At 37.2% G+C, this 17,155-nt stretch overlaps 2 long non-coding RNA genes across 2 annotated transcripts; both read right to left on the bottom strand.

Moving 5' to 3' along the window:
- Positions 1 to 1,985: 1,985 nt before the first annotated feature.
- LOC139122631 (uncharacterized) lies at positions 1,986 to 3,805 on the bottom strand. The gene is made up of 2 exons (XR_011549507.1): positions 3,701 to 3,805; positions 1,986 to 2,691 (listed from the first exon to the last, which is right to left on the bottom strand). It is a non-coding gene; the product is annotated as an uncharacterized lncRNA (long non-coding RNA).
- Positions 3,806 to 4,461: 656 nt separating this feature from the next.
- Positions 4,462 to 6,680, bottom strand: LOC139122622 (uncharacterized). The gene is made up of 3 exons (XR_011549505.1): positions 6,058 to 6,680; positions 5,433 to 5,546; positions 4,462 to 4,598 (listed from the first exon to the last, which is right to left on the bottom strand). It is a non-coding gene; the product is annotated as an uncharacterized lncRNA (long non-coding RNA).
- Positions 6,681 to 17,155: the final 10,475 nt, after the last annotated feature.

Raw genomic sequence — 17,155 nt, 5'->3', positions numbered from 1 at the left:
CATTTTATCGTTGGGTTGGACTTTATATACCAGAAGAGCCCTCGTACTCGGGCTTTATTCTATACATAAAGTAAAAAGTTGATGGGGACTAGGAGAAACTATATAATATAATTTCACCTCAGGGGAAGATTCACTTGCTATCCGGTATTTGTCTGGCAGTTCAAGTAGTGATTCTGATACAGATGACATGACAGCCCCTACATTCTTAGAACTTTGTAGACAACATAGAAATGGTGGACTTGAAACTCTTGCATCTGAATTTACACAGGGCACATGTGATGCTATTGAGGAAAATACCAGGGGTCAAGCAAATAATCAAGAGTGGGTAAATCAAAGGTTAGGGAGAATAACAGCCAGTGTTGCTCATCAAGTCATGCATGTACAACATCTTTCTCAGACTCATTCACTTCTCAAATCTATCCTTGGCCAAAGCAATTTTTCCGGGAACATGCATACACAATATGGTAAAGAGAGAGAATGTGTTGCACGCAGTATGTACAGTGAGCAAATAGGTAAATTACACAAGAATTTCAAGATTTGGGAAACAGGGCTGATTGTTGTTCCTGATAAACCCCACCTAGGAGCAAGCCCTGATGCCATGGTTGAATGTAAATGTCATGGGAGAGGAGTTATTGAAATAAAGTGCCCAAGTACAGGTGCTGATTGTAGTTTGGAAGAGTTTGCTAATCTCAAAAGCAATAATATAAGTATAGATGAGAACAAGTGTGTTCACCTTGGTTCTGGTCCATGGATGACACAAATTCAGATGCAGATGGCATTGGCTAAAGTGGAGTACTGTGATTTTGTACTGTTTTTAGGCAAACATCCATACATTCATGTAGAGAGAATTTACCATGATCAAGCATTATGGGATGTGTGGCACTCCAAGCTTACAGACTTGTTCATGTCATGGATTTTTCCAAATATTCAAAGGCAATCTTACTTTTAATCATTGTCCATTGCATTACTGTGGTTTGGTGAGTATATTGTTTGACATGTTGAAAGATACTGAATGAATGGGTGACCATGCATATATTCAACCCTGGTTTTGGACAAATCAAACCATCGCGAAAATGAATTAATGGTCATGACCATTAATTCATTTTTGCAATGGTTTCATATATCATGTCTAAAACCGGGGTCGAATATGTGAATGGTCACCCATTCATTCAGTATATTTCAACATGTCAAACAATGAGTAGTATCTCTTATCAAACAAAATTCAGGAAAAATGGCAGACTTTGTCCCTTTAATGGAAAATCAAAATTTGCTGTTCCTCGTAATTGAATTTATACTAGTACTAAGGGCAATTGACATTAGCATGGCTATAAATGATGAGAAGAAATCAAGAAATATTTATGTATCTGTCATAAAAGTAATACTGTAGAGTTTTTATTCACAGTAATGAATGTATCAACATGTAATTTCAACACTGATTTTATGCAAATAAATCAAGTTTCTTATTTATTATCCATCTTTTAATGTTTGGTGTAAATATGTCTTTCAATTAAAAAAGACAACAATTGCTTCCTGGAAGATGTTTAATGGACACACTGTCAACTACTTGATTGCTGCCGTCAACAATTTGTTTGTTTAAGTGTTAGAAGTATCCCATGACTCACTCCAATTTGTGTCATCACAGATGACAAAAAGAAACATGGAAATATGACAGAGGGAAGCACGGTAAGAGAAATTCTGATGAAATACATCAAAGAGAAACATTCTTTCCATAAGCACTCTTCAAAATATGTGACCTATGTTTTCACAGTAATAACCTGTTCATCAGCACAAGAATTGAGCACTCAAAAGGTCTATCCATTACTGGCAAACTTGTGAGACACACTCCGTGACATGTCTCTGAATCATGCTACCTCTTCACAAGTGGTTCATAAAGATTGCACAGTGCTGCTGCAACTATCAACATCTGATTGGCTACAGGTTTTAGAGACAATGGTACTGTACTTGATAAAAGAGAAAAAAAATTATCTTTCGATGGCTCTCTCAACATGAATTCTCAATCGAGCAATATTTCGTGTCTGAATGATTTCTTTTAGACTCAAATGTTTCCCCTTGCCCCATGAGCACTTGCGTGTGAAAGGTGGAATTGCAAGATCAGCATGTCTCTTTAAACATAAGTCTCTGATCAAAAACCCTCTATCTGCCATGACCAGGTCCCCCCTTTCGAGCAAATCAATGATACCACATTCCTTGGTAATATAACGATCGGATGCATTCCCTCCCCACAACTCTGAGACAAAACTGATGTAGCCATCTGGTGTTATACCTATAAGAGCCTTACATGTATTTCGTGATTTATAATTAGAATATGTAATGTACTGAGCTTTGGGCATTGATGGTTTTTGAATGTAAAACTCTGTGCAATCAATTATAACTCTAGTGGCCCTATATTTCACCTTAAAACTATGTGGCATGTTTTTTAACACTCGTCTCTTCGAGGGCCATTTCAAAAGTGGAGACATAGCAGTACTCATTACAGTAATCCAGGTGATGAAAACCTGGGACACCCTAGTAGCTGACGTACCAAACATATCAGCTAAAATAAATAATGACAATCCCTGTCGAAGCCTCAAAAGCGTTATCAAAAACTCTTGAAAAGGACTGAGTTTCCTTTTCCTTCCAGGTTTTGAATTGGATCTTTCACTATGATGTTGTCTTCTGTTGTCCATGTCACTGAAAATTGAACAGAAAGATTAAAAAGTTAATTTCATTCTATAGACTGATTATGTTAATGCTATCTGTAATTTGGCATATTTTTTTAATTTGGACATCAAACACACTTTCATCTTCTTCACCATTATATATAGTGTTCTGCACGTCAACAAAGCCAATACATTTAGTGATTAAACACAATATGGAAAGTGCATAACATTTTCAAACCAATGAGAAGTTTCTGAAAAACTTTTATCTTGACCCTTGGCCTAATATTTTTTCTACCAATCCTTTAGCTTTACCTACCAGCACTCTTTAAATGTTCAAATGTTCTACGTGAAGTAGTTTTCATACTCTCTACAGTATGCTAAAATGCACAGTCATGTTTGTCAACACAACTAGGATATGTAATGACCACTGTTTATAAATGAAATAATTTTTACAAAATACTCATTTATGAATGCTAAGGGGCAGTTATGATAACTTTTCATGATTTTTTCACTATTTTTGTTTTCAATGTCAGCTCACTGAATTTATTATTATACTCCTCAAGCAATATTTAGATAAACAGTATATAGCTTGTCAACTCAGCATGTGTGTAAACTGAACTGTTATCATTGAAAAGTTAACCCTGATCTGGACTAGATTTCACAAGTTGTCAATAACAGTACTCATATAGACTCTATGTTGATATACTAAACAGTAGATGTTTTAACACTCTTTAGGGAGTAGAATACAAAGTTGAAATTGTTTTCTAAAATAAAAATTTGAACAAATCATCAAAAGTTAGTATTACTGGCCCATTACTCACTTTAAAGTAGAGTAATGTATGTAAAGATAATTTAGAGTATCATTGAACATATTGGGTACATACTTAAGTCTACACTAGACAAATAAGAAGACTTCTATCACAAGAACATGATATACAGACCTACCATGTACATTGAGCAAATTGAATTGTTTAAACATTGTTATGTTGTCATTTATTTCTAGATTTGATCAAAAACAATTCACAAGCCTACAAAATTACCTGAGACTATGTTTGCCATACCAGTATCCAATATTTTTACCACCAGCTGTTGCTGTTGATACTGTATTGAAAACATCAGTTAGCTGGCTCCTTGATTTTATACCTATTAGTAAATACACAGTACAGAGAAAAGAAATTAAAGAGCTGTAAAACACTTGAAAAATATATTAGCGCAAGATCTATGACCAGTCACTTTCCACCAATACTGTAGTCATACAGGGCCATACATTATGAGTTTCAAGAGAAAGAATTGATCCTGGATGAGAAAAAATACAAAGCGATAAAATAAAACTTTTCATCAGAGTCTGAGACCCAGGTACTTTTGACTGTTTGTAAGTTGATTGGATGTACAAACTGTAATTGTACAGAATAGAAATGTGCAGTATTCTTAGCTCTTACATTTTCTTTGTGAAAACTGCTTGATTCCCAGGTTTGTGACTAAAGTGTCCAGTCTTTTTTATTCTGTGTAACAAATTTATTTTATTTTATACTTTCTCTCTTCTTATATTTTATACTTTCTCTCTTCTTATTGCATCCCAATGTAAAATCAATATTGTTTTAGCAAATAGAAATCAAGACCAGACTTAAACATCAGACACTAAGCAAGAAGGTACCTCCTGAGAAAATGACTACAAGAGAGATGAATGTCATTTGTACTTCTATACTGCTAGATACCGAAATATGGCTAGCCAACATGAGTCTTTTTTACTATACAAGCATGATTTTATGAGAAAATTAAACCTACCTGTATATTTCATGCAGCTTTTATTATCTTTGAGAACACTGTCTACAATCAGGTCTCGCCGCAATATTTCTTTATCAGTGAGAGCATTCTCAAACTCATGAATCCTCCCTTGTAAGAGCAAATTTTCTTCTTGGATTTGTGATATATATGACCCTATTTATAAATTAATAACAATGAAGGGTTGTTGTCCTAATATCAGATAAAATTACATTATAGTTGTATTATGTGAGATTTAGTATTATGTATATGAAAAAATATCAAAATCACACTAAATAAAGTATTGAAAGCACTATGAAATGCAACCATATTTCTGCTGTTTGTATATCAGTACCCTAAGAAATTTTGATGAGGTTCCCTTTAAAATACCAATACAAGTGTAATGGTATTGTGTTGCAATACCATCTTCCAAAACCTTTGCAAAAACACTGAAAAAACTGAATTGTGTTTCAGGTATAAATTTCTACTCAAAATACACAAAACTTTCACTGGACAAAATGCTTGGTATGCACTTAGCATATTTACGTATATTGATGTATATGGAACACAATACTAATTGCATACGCTGTGTATATCTTTGTATATGGAACATCCCAATACGTTGATATGCATAGCGTATTTCTATGCAGATCATGAGTATACGTAATGCAGATCTTTGCACACTAAGTGTACACTGTAGTTTTGCATTTTATTAGTATACGTACTGTATACTTAATGTATTTGACACGTGTACAGAATCAGTATATGTGTATATATTGTTGTATATCAAGCATTTTGCCCAGTGTTTAATCAAGTGAAGTTCATCATTTCCAATGATGACATGACAATCAGACTAACATTTATGTATTGTGACTATGATCAACTATTGACAAAGTAAACAAAGATGAACAAATTTTTGAGGCTTTCTTATATTCAGCAGTAAAAAGATAAAAATATTATTGCAGCTTTTGAGTTAATTATAGGTACATTTTACGATGAGAATGGTGATACCTGTAATGCCAGTCTGAGTTGCAACGCACACACTTGATACTTCATTTACATCATGATCAATTTTGCAATACACATGATCATCACTTGGTGGGTTGGTGATGGTAATTACTGCGTCTATCAAGGAAAGAAAACAAAATAAATTACATGAGTACTACTACTTGTATATATTGACTACTAAAACTTTCGACGAGACCACTACTAAGGCGACAATACGAAAAGATGCATGCAAGAACAAAAATTCCAAATTCTATTAATAGAATGATCACAGACGCGCTCGGGCGTACGACGCGCAAACTTTTGAACGCGTACTAGAAATTATTATGTTTACATCACATCGGTCAATAAAATTGTATTACTTACATTACAAATGCATTGTAACTCATATTCGATTGCAAGAAATATGAGAAGCCAATCCTTATACAATCAAAATTTCGTTCATGCAAGGCAGCCGGCGCCGGCTACAAGACGTGGAAGTCGCGCAGAAGATCATCTGGCCGGGTAAAATGGCCATCGATGCACGACCGTGAACAATGAAAATGAATTTGGAAAGATATAAAAAAGCACACACACACAAACAAACAACATAAGACTCTAGCAAGCATGACATTAAAATTAATAAACTTACTTTTCATGCACACGGACGGATAACTCTGTCGATTTCTAGAATCCGTCGATATCGTGACGTCAAGAGATGTAAGTTGAGTGTCAGTCTCGATGTCATGGTCAACTTCTACGTTATTCTCCGTTTGTTGTGCACGAGCGCTGTCTAAACTGCGGTTTACCTGCCACTGGTTTCTCGGACGGGATGGATCTGACAAATTCCCCCAGTTGTTGTAAGGGAATTTGTAGGGAACGATACAGTGATTCCGGTTACGGGCAGCGGGTAAATTGTCAGGATCAAAGTGACGTGAACAAACTCTGGAGAACTTGTTGGGGACCCATGATGGCTCGCGATGACAGAGATCAATCCATTTCCGGCGAAGATTTCTCTGCGATATTCGAAGAGGGAAGGCGTGGAAAGTCACCCCACTCATCCATGGATACTTTTCCAAATTTCGGAGCTTATGGGTATGCGATTTGCAATCCCGTACTGCACACTGGAACTCCGGCATATCCCTAGCAACCGCTGCATGTACTCGTGATTCGCGGTAAAAAATTGTCCTACCGTCTGCTCCAAAACAGGAAAATCACATTCAATGCGCATGCGCACAATGTTAACTCACGCGAGAGTTCGCAATTCGAAAATCAGGAATTATCTCAATTATGAGGGTCCATATATGCACAAATAGTGCAAATTTTTAATTCTGAAAATTTTTGACAGTGTTGTCATAGACTCCCATGTATAGTTTTTGTCATAGACTCCCATGTATAGTGGATCAACATTTTGACAGAAATTCCAAAATCAAATATCTTGTTCACATGTGCACTTGTAAACAACCCATGCTAATCAAGTATATCTATATCAGTTATTAAACATCTGTATATGAACAGATATAGCTAGTTTTATACTGGAAAATACACGTTCGTGGTTTTCTTATAGTCGACTACATGTATAGTGAATCAACATTATCGATAAAATCTAAAAATTACATTTTTTGTACAGGCATGCACTTTTTACCTGCCACTTCAAGCAAAGTACATTTACATGAATTATCACACACATATGATTTGATATTTCTTGGACAATGCATTATATCGGCCACATTTTGCCTTCCTTTCGGGAGGGCGACTTAAAAAGTATAGCAAGTCAGAAGGGGGTCTTTAACACATTGCGGGTTTTTTTGGGGGGTATTGAGTAACAGGGGAGGGTCACTTATTTTCATGCACGGATAAGGGGGAGGGTCACTAATTTTTGTGCATGAACTTTTGAAGGGTCACTATTTTTTACGCAGCGGTTTTTCGAAAAACACCGGCCCACCCCCCCTGTAATTTATGTCCAGTCCCTAATGGCTTCCATCAACGATGAGAATGACTTCGGAAGAACTGGTTATGTAGCGATAACTATTATTTGCGTTCATACGTCTCTGCTAGTGCTACCTCCATGGTTCAACCATGGTCCATGGCATGGAGCCTGTACTAGAAAGAACGAAGCGACGTCTGGAATTGAAGGCATGTAAGCGTACGGTACGTATTTGTTTTATTCCCTGTTATATTCCGTGTAAGATGTGCAAAGTCATTTATTTAAACCGGGCTTGAATTTGTTCAAACACGTCGATGCCATTCCGAAAAGCGAAAACATTTCTGGGAGCCGCCATCACCAACTTCCGGTACAGGCGGCTCCCGTTTGAAACACAGATGCACGGATGCCCCACGCTCAATATTTATGGAACGCGATCGATGTGTTTGAACAAATTCCAAACCCCATGAACGACAAGGTTAGTGTAGTATGGTGTTTAGTCTTCAGAAGTGATAAATCGGTACGACCAAATGCAGCAAATGTGTAGCATTTCACATCAACACGCCTCGTCCAGTTATTTGGAACTCTACAGGGCGGGCCGGGCCGTCGGCTGCTGGTGAGCGAGGTCACAAACACCAAAACTCACCGACTGCCTCACCGTAGTGCTACAATTTTGCAGCTAGTGCTAGTATAGTAAGCTAGTGCATATATTCATATCAATGATCATTGCCAATAATGTAACAAATTGGCCTTCAATTTCATTTTATGAGACTGAACTGATGTGTGTGTGTCCCTTTTATATGTTATTGTGTTTGTATGGCTTTGCATGACTGCGACATTGTGAAAAACCCCAGAAAAAGTTCAGTAAACTGCACATTTGTTTTAGCTACCTTTCTGTGTGATCTTCAGGCAAACTGACTTGCCATGGTTTAGATGTATCCTCATGCCAATCGTTCAATAACAAACATAGACTGTTTCATGGATGATATTTCTTGTTTATGTTGATAATAACCTCAAACTGGCAACTTTTTTTTTTATGTATTTTTTTTATTTCGGGAGATACGAGCAAAAAATAATTACATAACTTGAAAAAAAAAAAAAAAAACATGAGCTCTTTATATATTGGCAATCAAAGCAAAAATGTTACAATTACAGAACTTGAGTAGTGTTTTTGAAGGTTTATGAAGGCTGATATTTCATGCCTGATAAATATAATTACACTTCAAAATTTTCCCACTAAAGTAGAGCTCTTTCATACAGTTATTTCTTTTGGCAATGTACATTTCAACTTTCTTGGCGGTTTTAACATTTATTCTCACAAGATTAAAAGACGGTATGGCATTTTTAAGTTTGCAATCATAAATAGACTTTTTGGCGATGAGGATCACCTGATTTAACAATAAGTTGAAAGACTTGTCTCCAAGCAGAATTTGCTTAGCTGAGAAACTGGATGGTGCTTCGAGAGCAGCACCCCACAGTCCCAAAAGGCTTTTCCATATTGATTCTACACATTCGCAATGCAAAAATAAATGAAGAATTGTTTCATCAACTTCCTTGCAAAATGAACATAAGCTGTTGATTACTCTTGGTGGACTCATGCGAGATAGGACATAATTAGTATAAATGATATTGTGGACAACTTTCCATTGAAAAGCTTGCAGTTTTGTTTCCATGGTTACATTAAATGGTAGTAAAAAGATATCCGTCCACTCGTTTTCATCTACATCGAGAAATTGTGAAAAAAACAATTTAAATTTCGGTGTGATAAAATAATCTGATGTAAAACGTTTTTCTGATACTCTTTACTGTACAATTTTTGAGTGGCATTATCTTATCATTGATAACAATACTGACAGGCAATTCCGGTCTAACTAACTCTGGCTTGCACTTCTTCCATAACGGTGGTATTGACAGTAAAATACCTTGCCATTGTAACAAGTGGTTTAAATTACAACCCATTGCTGATAAGTCATTCCATGTTTTAAACTTATTTTCTTCATTGAAAATATCTGCAACATATACAATACCTTTTTTGAAAAGAAAATTATCAAAGATCGACCTCTTTTTTACAAGAATATCTTTGTTGTTCCAGATGATTTCGTGGGCAATACCAAGGGAATTACACGGGTTTATCTCACTCCAAAAATCCAACATTTCTCTGTAAAATTTTGGCAAATGAATAGGAAGAAGCTTGGTGCTAAAATTGCAACAAAAGACAAGATTGCCACCAACTGGAAGTAAAAGAAAATTCAAAAATACTTTCCATGGGTGATGTACATCGTCTGCTAAAAAACGTTTTATCCATGAAACTTTAAACGCCTTATACATTGCAAAAACGTCAACCATTCCTAAACCCCCATCTTTGATATCGCCTATCAATGAATTTCTACTGATACGATCAGGTCCTTTCCAAATGAAGCGATGAATGACACTGTTAATGATTTTAAATCAGCCATCTTAATGTTAATAAGGTTAAATAAATACAAAACTTGGGAATAATCAATGCCTTAATTATTTGGATTTTACCAATCAGAGAGAGACCTCTGGAGCTCCATAGGTTCAGCAAGCGGGACATAGAATCTAGAGGGCCACTAATATTATCATGGTAGGCACACTCGGAGTTGTACGAAAAATAAACACCAACAATCTTGATAGGAGAGTTGGGCCAATTGATACCCAAAGGCTTGTCCTTTCTGAACCTCCACTTCCCCAACCATAAAGCTTCAGTTTTGCTACGATTTATTGACAGACCAGAAACAGAATGAAAACTGTTAAGCAGAGAAAGGAGATTTGAAGCTGACACTTTATCTGCCAGGAAACACGTCAAGTCATCTGCAAATGCAGAGTTTTTGATAACACTGTTGAGAATCTCAACTCCACGAATAGAATCATCTTGTTGAATTGCTGCTAAAAGAACCTCTATTCCAATAATAAAGAGCGCAGGAGAAAGGGGATCCCCTTGGCGAACACCCCGTTCAAGTTCAAAATAGCCTGTAGATAGGCCGCGATTAAGGACGCAACTGGAAGGGTGTGAATAGAAAGTGCGAATCCACTTGATAAGTGAGGGGCCAAAATTGAAGACTTCGAGTGCTTTATACAGAAAGGACCACTCTAAACTATCGAAAGCCTTCTCGAAGTCTATTGCCATTAGAATACCAGGTAAGTTCTCCCTCTGTGTGTAATCCATTATGCCCTCAATAATTCGAACACAATCACCTATTTGACGCCCCTTGATGAAGGCTGACTGGGTTTCATTAATAATTTTGGGCAGAATCTTGTCTATACGTCTTGAAATACATTTAGCAGCAATCTTGTAATCTACATTTAAAAGTGTGATGGGCCTCCAATTTTTAATGTAACGCTTATCTTTCCCTTTCTTTTCAATAAGAGTAATTACTCCCTGTTTTTGGCTATTGCCAAGGTCACCTTTTTCATATGCCATATTTAGAGCACTGACAACATACGGGCTGATCAGGGGCCATAATTTAACATAGAACTCTACAGAAAGACCATCGTTACCGGGTGATTTATTTGTGGGCATGCTGTTCAGGGCTTGAAGGGCTTCGTTAGCAGTGATTGGGCCATCACAGGACGTCTTCTCAAAATCACTTAACTTGGGAAGACTGATTCTGTTAAAAAAGTCCGTAATAGAGTTAAGGTCATTCTTATTTTGTCTGCTACTGTAAAGTGTGTGGTAAAAGGACTTGAGCTCCACTAAAATGTCGGGGAAATTCGTAATTGCCTTGCCATCATTGTTTACAATCTGCGTAAGATGTGATTTTCTAGAGTTTACCTTTTCGAGACCTAAAAAGTACTTTGTGTTCTTTTCTCCAAACTCGTACCAGTTTGACCTCGAACGGATTATACTACCTTCAATTCTGTGATCCAATTCCACCTGTAATTCTTTTCTAACTCCTTCGATTTCATTGCTTAAATAGTTAGAAGAATCTGACGCTAACGCAGCCTCCAAAAGCGTGAGCTTAGACTCAAGCTCTTCAATACTGTCCTTTCTGGCTTTCGCCTTTTGCCGGCCATACGTACAGGAAACCTTTTTAACTTTGTATTTTATAAATTCCCATAAATGAATTGGATCTTGTGAATGATACTCTTCAACCCAGCTTTCAAAATTACTGTAAATGAGATTTATAAACTCCTTGTCCTGAAGGAAACTATTATTAAACTTCCAGTAAGAACGTCCAAGGTTTTTACGACTATCTCCTATGGAAAGTGTAATTGCAGAATGATCGCTATAACTACAAGAAATAATATCTGTGTCTATAACAGCCAGCTGAAGAGAACTACTTACAAGAAAGTAATCCAAGCGACTCTGTATTAACTCAGGACGCAGTCTCCGCCAAGTAAAGCGCTTCATAGAAGGATTTCGAACTCTCCAAATATCGGTGAGATCGTGCTTGGAACAGATATCGGTCAGAGAAGAAGCGGACTTTTTCTATATTATGGGGTTGCCTCCTTGTCTATCTGCGTTTACATCTATTGCCATATTGTGGTCCCCTCCCCATATTATCTCTCTATCTTGTTCTATATTCATATCACGAATCATTTCACCAATGTGCAAAAGGTAGGAAGCATGCTCATTTTCATTATTTGGGCCATAGCAATTGATCAACAAAAATGGCTTATCAAAAATGTCAACTGAAATAATAATAGTTCTGCCCTCATCGTCAGTATTAACCTTCTTAATCGAAAAGTTGATATTTCTAAGAATAGTGGTTACGCCTCTGCTATTAGAGGAACCGTGCGAAAAATGAAATGGCCCGGAAATAAGCTAGGCCACATTAACTCGTCTTTTTGGACACTGTGGGTCTCTTGTAAAAAAATAATATTGGGATTTTTCTTACTTAACCACTGAAAAACCCCTTTTCTCTTCTTATAATTGGCTATACCACGAACATTGACGGAAATAACATTGAAATTCTCAGTCATCAAAACTAGTTAGTAATGTAACACTACTGCACAAATCTCGTTCAAAACTTGTATGGCTCCCGAGTTTTACAAAAGGACAAACGAAAAAAAGAAAAGGAACCCTGATTTCTACAACGAAATCAGGAAAAACGAAAAACAAAAAAAGGAACAGAAACGACAAAAACAAAAGCAAAAACAAAAGGCAAAAAGTGAGGCAAAAACATGGCTTAAAGGCACATGTTTCACAGAGATGTAACGACGTCATGGCCTAATAGCAACTACCAAACCCCAAAAAAGAAACTAAGTAAAAACAGTGGCAGTTGTCAGTTGCCAAAAGCTGGTTACACTAAGAAACACATAAATACAACCTAACAGAGATACGTTTAACTTACGGTCGAACACGAAAACAAAATTCTCACATGACTATAGATGCAAATGATTATGGAAGAGGAGATAACATCTCCAAAGTATCCGTTCAGACACATAAGCGCAACACATTCCGTCAAACAGTTGACTCTATAGCCTGCTATAATGTTATTTTTCCGATGGAGATTTGTACAACATGTTGTTAATGAAGAGCTGACCATTGATGAATCTAACTGTCTTCTTCTCGTGGTATGCTTTATCCATTACCTTCCGAAGACTCTGCTTGACTTTGTAATCCGCATGGCAGAGGTCCGTTTTAACAAAAATCTCCGTATCTTCGAGAGCTTTACGCCAGTTGCTCAATATAACACTTCTTTGTACCCTAAGAGGGAGTTTTGCAATTATGTGCCGCGGTTTCCTTCTGGTGTCTGCGTTCTCCCAGTTCTTGCTTGGAGCGCGGTGGGCATTGTCAATCAATAAGTCCTCCATTTTGAATTTCTCGGCCGCGAGCTTCTTCACAATATCAATGCAATCTTCACCTTTTCTTTCAGGTATTCCCCCAATGCGGAGATTATAGTTGCGCGAATATCTTTCCAAATTTAGGGCAGATTTCTCGACCAATGCTATTCTTTTTGTGGAAGCTTGTAATTCAGCTCGCAAATTCTCCACTTCTTTCAAAAAATTTTGGTTCTGGGCTTTCACTTGCTCTAAGTCGTCGTCGAAAAAATGCATGGCTTTATCGAGCTCAGTATATTTCGCTTCTACGACTTCAATTCTACTTGACAGCTGTCATTGTTCAGATATAATAGTCGATACGCTTTCTGAAATCGTCTCAACCTTTTGTTCTAAATCATGCAGACATTCTTTCACTATGGATTTCAGCAAAGTGGGAGACATGCTGCCTTCTTCGCTCACCTTACGTAACGGTAAAGGTGTGCTCTCGCCATCTTGAAAGTACGTTGAAATTCCCTGGCTGTCAGCGCCAACCTTTTTGGATTTATTACGACGTCCGCTTGCCATGCCAATCGTGAAAACCTCAATAAAGAGGTTGCTGGTCACTTTGAAGAGCAGTTCGTAACGACGAGTATCTCAGCTAGGAGTTCTACACGCAATAAATCAAACCAGCCTTTGGCAACGACGCAACCACGCTGTCTACTCCGGCATCATGACCTGTGACCTCTACCCAAACTGGCAACTTAGATGATTTAATACAGACAGATATACCTCACAAATCATTTGTCCAAAATGACGTAATGGTTGATTCTGTTATTCAAGGCAAATTTATTTTTCCACAGCTTGATTTTAACTTGGGTCCTTCAACATCATTGCTTACAAAAATCGTGTGAGCCATCTTGTCATTCAAGACAGGAACATACTAAAGTGATTCATTTTCAGCAAATAACTTAATGTACAAATGTTGACCATTGACTTCCACTTACCAGTAATAGAAAATTATTTGTTTCTTTTTCAACATATTGTCCAGGACATGATATACTTGATACAGAAAATGCCTTCAGCTCCACAAATTTAACAATGGATTCTCTGAGTACAATGTGGAAGCAGAATGAAGACACTGCCCTCAGATATGGTGGAACTCAGAAAGTGGATATAAAAGGTGATCAAATATTGTTGTGTACAGCGATAATAATCACGTCAGGCATGAATGTTCCTCATATTTCCGCACTTTGTTTTTGTTCAAATTCAGCTGTTATTACATATCTGTGACGTCTCTTTGTCATGGTCACATAACAGACATACACGTTTACACTTATCATTGTTATAATTTAAGGTTACTCACAAAATACTGGGATTTATGTCCGAGTACATCATGCAGCAGGGATGTTGTCATCGACGCTACACCTCTCGGACATACTGAAGTGTACGATGTATAAGGACATAAATCCCAGTATTTTGTGAATAACCTGATTGTTACATCCCTTTTTTAGTCCAATTTTAGTGCAAAAAAAGTCAAAATTAAAGCGTTTTGGGGATACCCGTCGCGTAATACACATAGCAATCACAAGCGAACTGAGAACGCGTTCAGCGTGTCAGCTAAGTGCACAGAACGAAATTTCAAACCAGCGCAGCGCAATGTACGTGATAGAAATTGTAGGTCAGCAGCATAATTTCACTCTAATTCACAGGGTTTTGATTCACCACTAGTAACGTTGTAAATTACTGGATGTTTAGAAGTATACTTTTTGTTAAAAATTTAAAATCATCTCTCCTTTTTCCCTGCGCTAACGTAAAGGTTTTTTGAGGTCAAATGTCAAATAGCGTCCAATAACACCAAAAATTATTGTACTCAGCCACAAAGTTATTGGACTCCGCGTCCTCTGATACCAAAACTTACAGTACGACGAAACTCCATAGGTTACAGACGCAGGTGTATAATAATCAATCATATGAGGGGAGCCACTTGCATGCACCTTGTTTATGATATTGAATTTTACTTGGATGTATCAAAACTAAACATAATTTGCCATTTTTCTTACTGTTAAACAGGCATCAAAATGTTGGCAGCTTTTTTCTCAAGAGTGTCTTTGGCAGAAAAACTGCAGTTGAAAAATGGTTACAGTTGTGACGTAAGTATTTCTTGTCAAAAAAATTATGTTTAATTCAGTGCAAATTACATAAGGCACATTAGCTGCAAGTTTTAGCAATTTTGTTCAGTCTTTATTGTTTAGCAATTTTGTTCAGTCTTTATTGTTGTGTGTATAAACCGCATTTTCGATAGCTACAAAACAGCATCTTGAATACCAACATTCTGCTTGACAACATACTGTAAAACAACGGCTGATATTGTTGACAAATGAATTCTATTCCTGACTGAAATTCCAATTTTCTAAATATACACATATGAACTGGGTTGATGACCTAAATGCTGAAAATCATTATGCCTTAAGAAGTAGAACAAGAAACTGCAATACATACACAACACAAAACTAATACGAAACTGCAAATTGTTACAGCTAATGGAGATTTAAATATGCCGGGACTGATTTCTGTAAGACTCAGTACTAACACTTCTATATATTTTCTTAGGGCTTGTTCAGGGATGTGCATATAGCTGTACCAGCCCTGAGGAACTACAGAGACTACCAGCTATTACAAAGATATCCCCAGTACAGCATAGTCAGAAAAATAAATATGACAGCTGCATTTCACATTCATGTGCCTAGTGTGTCAACAGTCCAGTACAATAGTTTTGCAAATAGTACATGCAACATGGGTTTGAAAAACTCTGCTTGACCATCTGCTTCTCAGTCAGCCCTGTACCAGCAATGTATACAGTTCTGTATTGGGGAAATTCCAACATAGCTGGTGCATGAATGTGTGCATAGCCACAACGGCACTGTGTATTTACAATAAGACTAGTACAGGGAGGTAAGAATCTATGTGTCCAAGGTGAAAAAGGGCTGAAAATTTTAACAGGGCTGGTATGCGGATGCGTTCATCACTGTGCCACAAATGCTAAACACAGGCCCTGGTATAGGGAAGTGAAAAGCACTTCTGGTACATGTATATAGTGCTAGGCACAATACATACCTACAGCACACATCCCATACTAGAGCTCTGTACAAATTATGGCTGCTACAGTTTTGTCAAGTACATAGCTGGTACAGGGATGTGTTCCTCAAAGCTGTGCTAGGATGTTGGCACAGCCCTGTGCTAAGATGTGAAAGGTTCCCTGTGCACCTTCAGGGTATGTGATAGATAGGTTCATACTTATATTTTACTTCGAACCCCCCCCCCCCCATATTAGCTTTTCCGCACAAAATGATCCTTGTACTACGACCTTTTAAGATGACGTATTCTCAGTGAGTAAGATATGCCACAAAACGGGTACACATGAATTATATATTAACTTGGTAGATTATGGCTCAGTACTGTTATTCTTATCTCAATTAGCCACAACTTGGGGGCTTTTTTCCAGCATTTTTGTTCTGCACATCAACTGCAGTTTCCCATTCAAGTAATTGAAGCATGATGAAATCCCGAATGTTTAGCTTCTCAGGGCAGTCTTTTATACATGGATGGGATGAGAATTCATTTGTCAGTTAAAAAGATGATCATAACAAATATACAGGCTGTGTTTGCAAACATAATACTTGGCATTTTAGTATGCTGAAGGAAGGTCAAGAAACTGTAATTGATAAACATTATCATACATGCTATGCCTGTATTGCCATTCTTCTATTGTTCAGACGGTACTGATATGAGCCCATATTTTAACTAGTGAAAATACGAATTATATTTTCACTGTAACAGAACTACTTACAGCGACGCGGACGCGTGACCTTCGCTGTATGCATGACCTTTGTTGGTATATGTACACGAGCGAACAAGACAAATGACAATCCGAAACGTCATTATGATTATGGTCAAAATTCTGTTGTTTGCGGTCACTTCATGGGCATTGCCCTTAGGCAAGTACAGTTGTACCAAAAACATACAAACAAACGTATTGAAAATTTGTATAATTTGCCGACACCTGTTAATTCACGGCCGGTCCCGTGGCGGTGCACGGTGCAGT

The sequence above is a fragment of the Ptychodera flava genome, chromosome 2, assembly GCF_041260155.1.
Source record: "Ptychodera flava strain L36383 chromosome 2, AS_Pfla_20210202, whole genome shotgun sequence".
NCBI lineage: Eukaryota > Metazoa > Hemichordata > Enteropneusta > Ptychoderidae > Ptychodera > Ptychodera flava.
This window is presented reverse-complemented; position numbering and strand designations above follow the sequence as displayed.